This window comes from Cynocephalus volans, chromosome 13, assembly GCF_027409185.1.
Source record: "Cynocephalus volans isolate mCynVol1 chromosome 13, mCynVol1.pri, whole genome shotgun sequence".
Lineage (NCBI taxonomy): Eukaryota > Metazoa > Chordata > Mammalia > Dermoptera > Cynocephalidae > Cynocephalus > Cynocephalus volans.
In genome coordinates, this window is record NC_084472.1 from 18,281,261 (window position 1) to 18,293,895 (window position 12,635).

Here is a 12,635-nt window from a genome sequence, read left to right on the forward strand (position 1 = left end):
TAGGCAGGTTTTCTCCTAGAGTTTAGCCATGTTGTCTTCTCTCCTTGTATACAGGTAAAGTTTCAGATTTAAATTGAGCAAAAATTATTTCTGCTGATAAAAATGAAAACTAAATTACTTTGGATTAGTATTAATCAGCATGTTACTTAGGTACTTTCTGTGGGGATGCTGCATTTTTTGCTGCCTTTAATTTTTAGAGCTCCCTCAGATGCATGAAAATATTAATGTCAGCAGTATTCTCTGCAGAGCTGCTAAAAACAATTGATAGGTATTTTTGGGGGTACTGATAACAATATTATGAAGTTACTTTATATAATGTTATTTATCAGTTTTTCTATAATCATGATATATGAGTACTTGTTATGTTTTCAGGTTAATACTTAGGTAACTTCATGGGCATTTTTTATTAACTCATTTATTTATTCCCACAAAGACATATGCTGTATCTTATGTGAGCAACTCATAATTTTCTCTCTAGAACGTTATAATACCATTATTTAATAACTCTTTAAATTCCAAAATACGGTCTGTTAAATAAGACTGTGTCAAATGTAGGAAGATTTGATAAATGTGTGCCATATTTTGGTGTTTAATGTTTTTCTTTCCTTGTAACTCTGAACATGCATTGTGCTGTAATAAAAAATAGCTGGGTCTGTTAAATGATAGTATACTGATAGTATATCCATATTCCCTAGTATATGTTCATGCATCTACTCTCAAATACTATGTGCCTTGTAATACATAAATGTGTTTAATGTGACTGACTGAGATGTAATTAATATGTGCAAGAAGTCCTATTAACTTGAATGAAGTGATAAGATTTATTTATGTACAAGGTACTTCAAAAAGTTTGCGGAAAGATTCATGTTATCTTTTAATTCTATTTTTCCATGAACTTTTTGAAGTACTCTTGTATAACTCCTTTTGTCTATATTTTTTTAGGGGATGATTTTCACTTTGAAGTAGAAGAGTGGTCAGGAGTTGAGGACTGTGTGAACATCTGGGTTTTTAAACTACTGCTTGCCTTCCATAACCTTCATTAATTGCTGAAATTTTTGTTTCTATTTATTAAAGAATATTAAATTATCTTTAGTTTTATTGTGGTCATTGAGAAAATTTGATAGATGTTGGATTACTTGTCATTTTCCCTTAACTTCCGTTTTTCTCCACTGAGAGAGAGATTTGTCTGTATTTTTTTTTGTAAAGGGCAAAGAAGACAGAGTGAGGAGTCATAGATTTTATTATTAGAAGAGATCTTCATTTTACAGTTGAGTAAACAGGTATGGAGAGGTGAAATATTTTCATGAGTAAAAAGTAGTGATGCTTAGCATTTTCTTTCTCTTTTGAGGTTTATTAAACCTTTGGTTCAGGGTCAGAACAACTACATACTTATTGCTTAAGTCCCTCCACAAGATATTCTACAGATATTCCTTTTATACCTTATTCTTTTACACCTTACCTGCTAACATTCAGGAAAATAAAAGATATTCTTTTTACACGTTACCTGCTAATATACAGGTAAATAGTGGTAAGATAAAGGCTAATGCTATGGAAGATAGTGACTTGACATTTGTAGAGTGTTATTTTATATAATGTTATAATTTTCTTTAATTTAACATATGCACATGTCTGTGTGAACCACACTGTGGCATTTTCATTATGCTTTCAGGTGGGTTTTAGGTGATCTTCCCAGATATTTTTTTTCCTCTGAAGGTAGTTTTTTTAAAAAAATTTTTTATTATGAAGCATAGTGTACATTTCATGGCCATTTCTTTTCTGAAGGATAAGGAATTTAATACCAAGAGTCCATAAATAAGTAAAATTATTTTATTTGAAATTCTTAAGTCATCCACACATTTTTCATAAAGATTTTAATAAACATTTTTTAACCACTATACCTCTTCCAAGTAGAATTAATAGTAACAAGTTATTTGATTTTAGCCACAGTATATGAATAATTTAAATAAGTTGAAATTCGTTGACGTGTGATTGATATTCATAAATGAAAACGTTGGTGGTCCTGTAGTAATCAATGCATAGCTACAGCTGGTTGAAGGGGACCAAATCCATTGAAGAGGCGATTTGGTTCCATTTTACCAGCTCTAGCAAAGCATTGTAGTGCTGCTAGTTTGGGATCCAAAACAGTTAAATGTTTTTCATTTGTAAGATTATCATTATGGACCTTCTACAAGTGTTAGAAATTTTCATATCAGTGCTTCAGTCACTGAATGTAAAATTTTCTGTTTCGAAGACATTTTTCCTGTTTCCTGCTCTCACAGTTCAGAAGTTTTTTCAACTTCGACCTCCTTTTTAACGCATTAAGAAATTATCAATATTACGTCTTTGTTTTCAACGTCTTTGTTTAATTCTTAAGTGTAGACAGTAAGCTGTTTGAAAACCAACAGCACTTAAAGGAACAAGTAGACTTGATGTATTTCAGAATAATGTTTTCTGTTTATCTCTAGATAGTAAACCAGATTACTTAAGTAGTTAAGCTAATATTTTGGGGAAGAGTACTGTTAGTAACACCTTTGTACTGCCACTGCTTGAGGACTAATAGCAAGTTGCTGGCAGGAGGTGGAGAAATATGAGTGCCCTTAAGAAACCACCTCTGCCCTTTGGTTTATAAATAGATCACACATGTATTCAGTGTATTGCTTGGACTTGTGTTGAAAGGAACTGCCATGCATGCCAGCTATTTTTCTTTGTTTTTATTTATGTAGTGTTACCAATCACAGGTTAGTAATTTAAAGATCTATTTTCTTGACTAAAGTCTCTGTAATTTTGGGTATAGATTGTGTAGTTAACTTCTCATTATCAGCTTAATTAATAGTACATTGATTTGTGGTTAGCTGCAACCCATGAATTCGAGTATTAGAACCTACCACTTGAGTAATTCTTTAAAATCAGTAGACTAAATGTCTGTTATAATGTGGTTTCACTATTAATTTCAGTATCAGGGGAGGGATGTCTTCTGAGACATACTTGCATAAAATAAAGTTTGATAAATTATAGTTTGTTTATAAGGTAAGTGCTCTCAGTGAAATATAAAGAGTAAAAAATATTATTTATAGTTACTGTTTTAAACTAAACCTGGAGGTCAGCACTGATTCAGGCAATATGCAAACAGTTCTTATGTTAAGTATATTTTGCATCTGTCATTTGATATTATGCTGCTGGTGAAGTTAATGTAGCTATAATTCTTTCCATTATTTATCCTAATAGAAGTGAAACAGGTGTTAAATTGCTTGAACTTAAGGGCTGAAGATAGCAATAACATTGGCTTCTATTTTTACTAGTTATATGGGAGCTGTTTAGAAGATCCAGTTGCTCAAGTGTGCTTTTGGATGGCAGTTCAGTTTCATATACCAGCCATATCGGGGCAAGGAGAGGCCATGGGAAAAAAATAGTACAGCATTTGATAATGTCAGCATCTGTTATCCTTGTCAGGGAGACAGTTGAAATGTTTGAGTTACACCAGTGTCAGCAGATGCCCAGAGTTTAATATGTACTCGGTTAAAAATGAACAGCTGATCTAAGAGATGGGTGTGACATTTTAGAGTGATTGAAAATACTCTTAGATATGTTAACTTAAACTTGTAAGTATCAGAATCAGTGTATAATTTTACTTTTTAAAATGAATGTCATTTTATTTTCTAAAGATTATATACTCATTATTATAGCAAAGAGATTCTTAGTTGCTGGGATCCTTAAAAAGAATTATTTAAAAACTTTTATACCTGTGGAATAACTAATATAGTTATTCATTATTAAACATGAGTAGAGTAATACTCTTTGAGTAGTTTTACAGAAGAACCTGTACTTTTGAGGTATATGTTTTCAGTGTTTAGTATTTAGGACATGTACACATAAACTTACCAGTGGAACATGAAAAATTAGTTAAGCTTTGAACTAATCTCTTTTTTTAAAATGTAGAATTTTAAAATCATGTGCTTTTTATAATTTCTAATAAACATGTAATAATATATATTACCACATTTAATAGTCATTCTCTCACTTTTTATAATCCGATAAAATAAGTCATCTTTCTATTAACTGGTTGTCTTATTAAACACAGAAAATTAACTATAGTTAAATTTAGTCATTTCAATATCTGACACACAAAAAATTTAAATATTATTATGCTTTTTATATATGCGTAAATATTCCAGATGAAATACTTCTAGTAAGAAATGATTAAAATATATGAATACTAGTATTCTCTTTCTTTTTTCTAAAGTAGCTTAAAACAGGTACTGCTTGTAAATTGTTTCTAAGAGCTTTATTATTATAGTATTTTATAAATAATACATAATACAAAATTGCACAAAATACAAAAATGTATTTTGAGATCTCTAATATGCTGTAGTGGATCTATTATGTTTATAAAAATTGAATTGTAATATACAGTACCAATAAAAATGATTATTCTATCTGTATAAATTGGTTCTTGACCGTAATAGTGTTTTCATTTCACATGCCCCCCTGGGGAGAAAGCAAATTTAAAGATAATACAGTTAATAAACTATTATTTTCCTAATATTTGGCAGTCCGTTGCTAATATACCCTGTTGACTTACAGCTGTGGCCCAGAATTTTGTCATCTTTCATGCTTAAATCTTATGTTTTAGTTAATATTAAGTACTAACTTCACATTTAAAGTGGAGATGGATTAAGGACCTGATAAACTTGAGGACAAGGGCCCTTTTTTTTGACAGTAGAATTTTTCTTAAAAGATTTTGCTCTGTTGCTGTCAAAAAAGAAAACCTAAAGCAATAAAACTTTTGATCAGAAATTCCTCTAAAATCAATAGCTTATAAATATATCAGTTTGTGAAGAAATAGCTGTTAAAATGTGAATGAAGTCAACTTTTGTTGTATCATACTTTTCTTAACAAGTCAGTTGGTCTTACTAATGTGATATACTTAAATTAAGATCAGATTGTAGAGACAGGAAATAGGTTTGTGTATCCCTCAATCTTTTGTGCTTATAATACTATTTTCCCTTTTGTAGGCAAATTTAATCACATGAATACTTAAAAATGTAAAATGTAGTGTTTTAAAGTTAAATGATTTAAAAAGGGTTTCATGACAATCTGAAATCTACTTCAGTAGAACTTCTCCTTCGCAAAGTATAAATCTTAGCGATATTTAGTTTTCATTTATAACTAGTAGGTACATTTTTTTGGTGTAAGTATTGCCTGAGGTCTTCTATTTGATACTATGTTAATTTACCATATGAAGGTCATTCACGTAGAAAGAAGCAAGGGCTTCTTTTAGCTGTAGGTTAGTTCTCTGTTGGTGGTTTATTGCCTACCAAAAATACATACTTCTTTACATTCCATAGCATTGTATGTTCATATGGGTACATAAAGAAGTATGTACTCTGAGTAGGTATTACTAAGTTGTTAGCTGTAAAAACATGAAATATTTTATTTTCCTATTTGTTAGTAAAACATTCAGCTTACTGATGTAGAGCAGTGGTAGATCATTTGCAGAGACTAATTTTTCAAATACTAAACTCTATGACAAATTTACCTGAAGCATGGCATTAATGCCATTTATGGTTCCTTGTTCTTGGTGGACATAGACATTTCTAAATATTTGACTTATCTTTTGAACTTTGTCCTGGTTTGGTTCTTTTTGCAAGAGAGTCATAGGATCAGTGAAGTTTTACAGAGTATTTCAGAAATTGGTAAGATCAGCCTAGTGTGTCTTCAGAGCGAATTTCTTCTCTTTTTGTGGTTTGTTTCTAGATCCTACAAGAAGATAACAAATTAGTTCAGTTCAAATTCTTTTCACAAACTAGATATCTTATTCAAAACTTTAACTTTAACCAATTAGTTCTTCTGGTATAGACTTTAAAGGTGAAACAACAAAGAAAAACCTGGATGAGTGTGAACGAACTGAATTTTTAAAGGTGGTGAATTTTTTGTTAGTTTTTTTTAAGGTCACAGATAAGAACTCCTCATTTGAAGACTTCTTTGTTATTCCTTTATTAGTTTCCTATCTGAGTTTTGCACTTTGGTGTTTCTGTTTGGGTTGAAAACAAATTTAAATAGAAATATAAATATCTAATTTAGCTTCTTTTGATTCTTTAATCTTTTTACTACAAAGGGTAACTAGCAGAACAGTCAACCTTTCCAAAGTGTCACTTAAAAGAAATGAAAGATTTTAGCCAGTGAGCACCTGGGTTTAATTTGATCATTTAGCATAAAAAGGAATTATAGTTGGTGTGTAGTCTTTAATTATTATGGTATTTAAAAAGTTAATTTAAAAGAAAACTTGAAGAAATTTTCAGATTTGGTAAAGGAGAAAAAAAAGGCAGGGATAGTAGAATTTCTGCAGCCTGTGATAAAAAGCTAGTGCAGCTCATAGAGAGCAAATCAGAATGTAGCAAGTAGGTAGCCCAGTGCCACAGCAATTTCAGCATTGCAGCATTAGAATTACACCATGCACATTCTGACTCATTTTTGAGGACAGTTAATAGTAAACATTAAAAAGTATTTTATGATCTATCAATTGTATTGGTTGACTAAATCTTGAAATAGATAGTTTTTAAAAGATAGCATAATTTGGAAGCAGGACGTTTTTTACTAGGGATGCAAAATCATTTAATCTTAAACAGTAAAGACTAAGTCTTTAATAATGTAAATGACAGTAATGGATTTGTATATTTTGAGATCAAGAGTTGTCTGCCATGGTATCTGAACAACATTCCTTTTTACACTACATATGCTCTCAACTTGAACTGTTAAATTAGGCTATGCGTAGATAGAATTTAATTTAACAATAAGAACATACCTTGAGTCAGTAATAGGTAAGCATGCAGAAAGTCATAAGCATCCCTAAAAGCGCAGGCCTCGTGGTACTCTGTCACCTGTAAGTTTAGTGTCATGCAGCATTTGCAGTAGGAAGAGAGGTAATGACCTAGAGAGTCACATCAGCAGCAGCCATCTCATCTTGATTGTTAGTTCACTCTATTCGCTGATTCAGCACTTCTTTTCATGAGCCTGGTGAAATAAGGGGACTATATCGGTGAACACAGAGCCTCACCTTTTAAGATGAATTTGAAAAACAAACAAAAAACAAATAAGCCTTTTCCCTTGTTCTCCCCTTCCCCTTAAAAAACTACAGTAAAATTGAATCAGCATTGGCCATATGATTTGGAATGTCATTTACCAGTATTGCACAGATATGTAGGAAAAGTTAAGCAACCAAGGAAGGTTGCTACAACAGCCAAGAAAATGAACCTAACTTACTTGTTAGATGACATGCCTCATAAGAGGGGAAAAAGTTGCAGAGGAAGTTAATTTTATAATCTAAAAAAGACAAAAAACCAAAAAACAAAACACTTCACTCCCCCCAAGTAACTGTAGACATTCAACCTGTTTTCCTTTGCCCACCAGAATACATTGGGTTCTTCTGACTTCTCAGGAAATATTCTGCACCTTTCTTGCTTTGAGATGTTTTTGGTTTTTAGTTTCCAAGATTAAATGATAGATCTGTAGTGAAGCTACCTGTCATATCCAGAGGTCAAGTCTGCAAGCGAGGTCAGGACTTCCACATGGTCACTACCGAGGTTAACTTAGATTCTTCCCTCAGTGGCCACAGGCTAAACTGTTAACAGCTTTATAGGCAGCTAAGCATTTGAAACATGCACTCCCAGGCAAACAGGCTCTCTTGTGCCTCTCTCTTCCCTGACCATATTTAGTCAACCATAGCAAAAAATAGTCTCTCAGCTGTCGATTGTAGATCCAAAAGCTGAGGAAGCCTCTATCTTGCTTTCTGCCTATTGATTGTTCGTCCTGCGGTCCAAACACTGCTTTGCCATTTGTCCTGCCCGCCCCCCCCTTTTTTAAAGCACTGCCAAATAAAGCGGTCTCTAATGTTTCCACTTACGTTTCCCAGATTTTCACTGAGCTTGCGCTGAGACCAGGAAAGCCTGATGCGGCTGTCACTATACTTAGAAACACTGCAGAGAAAAAAGAAAAGGAGAAAAAAAATTACCCTGGATGCATGACAGTCTTTAGACAGATGTGGAACAAGTAAAATCCCTCTGTTGCCCAAATATATTTTATACCCTGATTTTCTGTTGGTAAAAAATGTTACGGATGGTGTTATTTACACAGCTAAAGGCCTGAAGGGATTTTGCAAGGTTATCTTTAGAGCTAGTTGTTGCTATACGTGCTTTTAAAATTTATTGAATAGTATTTGAATGGAAGATATATAGAAATGGTAAGTGGAACTTGTGTACTGATAGTAGAGAGAGATCATTAAGGAAGAAGAGAGTAGTATGTAAATGAAATCTTGAAAATGCTCCTTAACTTTTAACTCAATGTCAATTTCAGTTAGTTTTTTGTAGTGCTTACGTGAAAAACAGGATCCAGAATACTTTTGAATAATTGTGTGCTTTTATGTTGAAATTAAATATACCTGTAGATGTATTAAAGTGCATTTATTATGAATTAAATTCTACATTATATTCATATGTGAAGTGATTTTTTCCCTTCCCTTTTCCATTGCCATGGCTCTCTAATTTTCCAAAATAGCTTTTAGGTATTGATTATCACACACTTTACGACAGACTGAAGCAGTCATTAACCTGTCTGTACTGTGCTACATAGTGTATGTCTCAAAGGAAAAATATATTTGTATTAAATTTTAATAGCATATTCACAATAAATTTTGATATTGAAATTTAGTTTTTTAACCAAGGAGAAAAATATGTTAAACATCAAATTCAACAAACTTGGGGATATATAATTTAAAATCTCACAAACCTTAAAATGCCCAAGAGAAACCAACTGTACCTTGTTATTAATTCAGATATATTCTCTTAAGTATTGATTCAGTTAAGACTCAAGAAAAACCATTTTAAGTTAAGCTTCTTCTCCTATAGGGGAAGTTTGTCCTTGACATTCTTTTTGTCTTTAGCATTTAATGCAATAGCAGTTTAATTATTTTGGGTGGCTATTTTAAAATAGTGACATAAGGAATGCTTCTGTAGATATCGGGCAGTTGTAAAGAGCCAGATTTTCTAGATATTGGAATAATTTTACACATATTATAAGAAGATGACATGTCTCAGAATGTAAAATAGGTTATTTTCAGGTTTCTAAATTATCCCATTTTTGTTAACCATTTTGAAGCAGTGAAGGTATTTATTTATTTTTTAGCAAACACTTATATATTATGTGCCAGGCACTCTTCTAAGCTCTTTATAAATATTAACTCCATTTTCATAACAACCCTATGAGGTAGGATTTGTGACTCTTCTCGCATTAAACAGATGGGGAAACTGAGGCATAGACATAAAATAATTTGCTCAAATCACTAGCCATTCTGGGTAGAGCCAGAATTTGAACTCAGGTTTGGATTCAGACTTGGAGATCTTCACCACTTTGCTATGCTGCTGCTCTAATTTGTAATAATGAAATGAGTTAGGGAATTACTACTCTTGAGGGCTCAGCAGCACACTGGAAATGTAATAAGTTGCTAACATTCTTGCCTCAGTATATTCAGAAAGGTGATTGTTCATGTGACTGTTTCTTCATTCCTTGCATTCAATAAAACTTTGAGCTCTTTATACTAGGTATAAAAAGTATACGCCTTTTTCAACAAAATGTGTTCAAGTTATGTAGTAACCTGCTTTTAGGTGCCCAAAGGAACTTCTACCTGTGACTGATCAACATTCTTAGTAAGTTCCTTTATGGATTCTGGACTAACCTGCTTTACCTAACTATTATTTGAGGGATTGTTCATTAATTTAGCAAGAATTTATCAAATACCTAATATGTTCTACAGTGCTGTTCTAATGTCTTTTTGCATTAAGTAATACTAATATGTAAGGCCTCCACACTTTAGTTACTATAGTTTGTTTGGAAAAATGTTGTCTGTCTCTGAAGAAAGATTGATTTAGAAGCAAGGCATGCCCTAAAAATTGACCCAGTGCCATTTGAATACTGCATACCAGTGTAGACAGCTGCTTGTCCCCTGTACTTCTTAGAACTCATTTGTTCATCATTCAGCAAACGTTTGAGTACTACCATGTGCCAGGGATTATGCTAGGCACCACTATTAGTTGTTCCGGAACTTAATGCTTCTTTGGCACTATTCACAGATGCCTGCTTAACTGGTAATAAGATCTTATCTTTAAAACATCTATGTCCTTAACCTCTTGGAAAACAACCACATTGAGAAATAAAGAAGAGTGTTTGAGCATTAGGGAAAATATCTTCAAATCTCATATGCTCTTAAGCTCCACAGGTTATAGTCTATTGACTCAATAAAATTATTGATTTGTTGAGCTAGTAACAACCTCATCTCAGTAACTCTGTGGAGCTCCGTGCTTGCAGCATAAGGACAGTCTCCTCTTAATTAACTAAAGTGCTGCAAAGAACAGCCTACAATTGGCCTTCATGGTTATATTGTGTGTCCCTAAGATTGCCTATCCCATTGAAGGAAAGGAGACAGGCTGTCCTGTGTTGCTGCTGTTGACATGAGGGTGGGGAACCAGGAACTGTTCAGCTGAAATTTCCCTTAGCTCACCTTGCAGGCTGGGCCCCCAAATGGGCTCTTTTCTTGATGCCCTGTATTATTTGTTTTTGTTATTTTTTTGAGGGTGTTGGCAATTTCTAAATAAGGTGGGAGGGTTACAGGTCTCTAAAATTAATCCACCCCAAATCTCCAGTGTAGGAGAATTCCAAATAATTTATGTAGATACTCCACTCTCAAGGAGATGGAGCATATCTGCCCCACTTCTTAAGTGTGGGTTGTGCATAGGGGCTTCCTTCCAATGAGCATAGTATAGAAATAGAAGAAAAAGTAACTTTACAGCAGAGAAACCTGAGAAACACTACTTCATCAAGGTTAACATCAAGAGTGATGTCATGTTGATTGTATGTACCTTATGTATGATGTGGTGAAATGGCACTTTACCTCTGTGATCTTCCTCCCAAGAACCTATAATCCCAATGTAATCATGAATAAAACATCAGATGAATTCTAACTGAGGAAAATTCTACAAAATATGCAATTAGTATTCTTCAAAACTGTCAGTCATCAAAAACAGGGAAAATCTGAGAAACTGTCACTGCCAAAGGGCATGTAAGAAGCCATGACAACTAACTGTAACATGGCGTAGAGTGTATTACATGGAGCAGAGATGAAACTAAAGAAATCTCAATGAAGTGTGGACTTTAGTTAATAACAATGTATCAATGTTGGTTCATTAATTGTAACAAGTGTACCATACTAAGGTAAAATGTTGATAATAGGGATGTGGAATATATGAGAACTCTCTGTACTATCTTTGCAATGTTCTGTAAATCTAAAATTGTTCAAAATAAAAAGTTTATTTAAAAGCAACAAAAATTAATTCACCCACTCCTGGTTATTTGACAGTTGACCATTGCATTAATTTTGATTTGGGGCTGTCTGCAGTGTTTCTCCACAACTTAGTAAATCAAGAGTTGATTTTGCTGTAATTAATTTCAACAAAATATTAAGTTTACTGTCATGTTATTTAAAAAGTATATTAAGGTAGGAAAATATATTTTAGAATATTTTTATCAAGACCAGTCTTATTTTAAAAAGATTTACTTAAAAGGAAGCATTTTTTTAGGTGAATATTGGTAACTGGACTTGTGAAAATTGAGAAATAGTCAAATTTGTGTGCAGGTGTAGATTTGGAGGGTTGGCCAGTTGGCTCAGTTGTTTAGAGCACAGCCTTGTAACATCAAGGTCATGGTACCAGCTAGCCACCAGAGAGAGAGAGAGAGAGAAGATTTGGAAGGGGGGCTGTTGTAAATGTCTGGAGGAAAAGTCATGACCAGCCTATCTAAAGAATGTTAGAGACAATAGGGAAGAATAGTTTACTTTTAAAAGGGCAAATTAAAAGGACAAACTGAATGTGTGAGTAAGAAGAGGGAAAGAGTCTAGAATGATTGATTCCCCTGTTTCTGAGTAGGATGGTTGATTAAATGGTTATAGTGGTAACCAAGATTAAGACTGTAGGAGGCACACGGGGGGGAGAGAGGAAAAGAGGGATTTGTACTGTGTAGATTTATAGGTCTGTAATCTTTGAGTTGTAATACTATGGGGAGACTTCAAAAAGTTCATGGGAAAAATGGAATTAAAAGATATAAATTAAAAAATGTAAACTTTATTTCTCAAGATAAGCTCTATTAAGTTCAAGACACTTTTGTAGGAGATGATACCAGCCTTTTAGTCCATCCCTAAATAACCAAGGGTCCTGGGAATTTAATCATCAGTGCAGTCTTTTTACATTATTAATGGAAGAAAAATGGGTGCACTTTAAAGATTTTTTGAGATTAGGGAACAAAAAGAAGTCAGAAGGAGTCAAATCAGGACCGTAAGGTGGATGCCTAATGATTTCCCTTGAAACTCTCACAAAATAGTCCTTGCTTGATGAGAGGAATGAACGGGAGCATTGTCATGGTGGAAAGGACTCTCTGGTGAAACTTTCCCGGGTGTTTTTCTGCTAAAGCTTTGGCTTTTTCCAGACACTCTCATAATAAGCAGATGTTATCATTCTTTGATCCTCCAGGAAGTTAACAAGCAAAATACCTTGAGTATCCCTCAGAACTGTTGCCAGTGACCTTGACTGGTCTAT

The 12,635-nt window shown here is 33.3% G+C and overlaps 1 protein-coding gene and 1 long non-coding RNA gene across 2 annotated transcripts in view; one reads left to right on the forward strand and one right to left on the reverse strand.

Annotated features, from left to right (window-relative positions):
* MIB1 (MIB E3 ubiquitin protein ligase 1) overlaps positions 1-12,635 on the forward strand; it is a 109,030-nt gene that overhangs the window by 70,539 nt on the left and 25,856 nt on the right. The gene's annotated exons all lie outside the window — the stretch shown is intronic.
* On the reverse strand, positions 4,375-7,604 carry LOC134361883 (uncharacterized). Its single transcript, XR_010021495.1, has 3 exons — positions 7,519-7,604; positions 6,803-7,011; positions 4,375-5,757 (listed from the first exon to the last, which is right to left on the reverse strand). It is a non-coding gene; the product is annotated as an uncharacterized LOC134361883 (long non-coding RNA).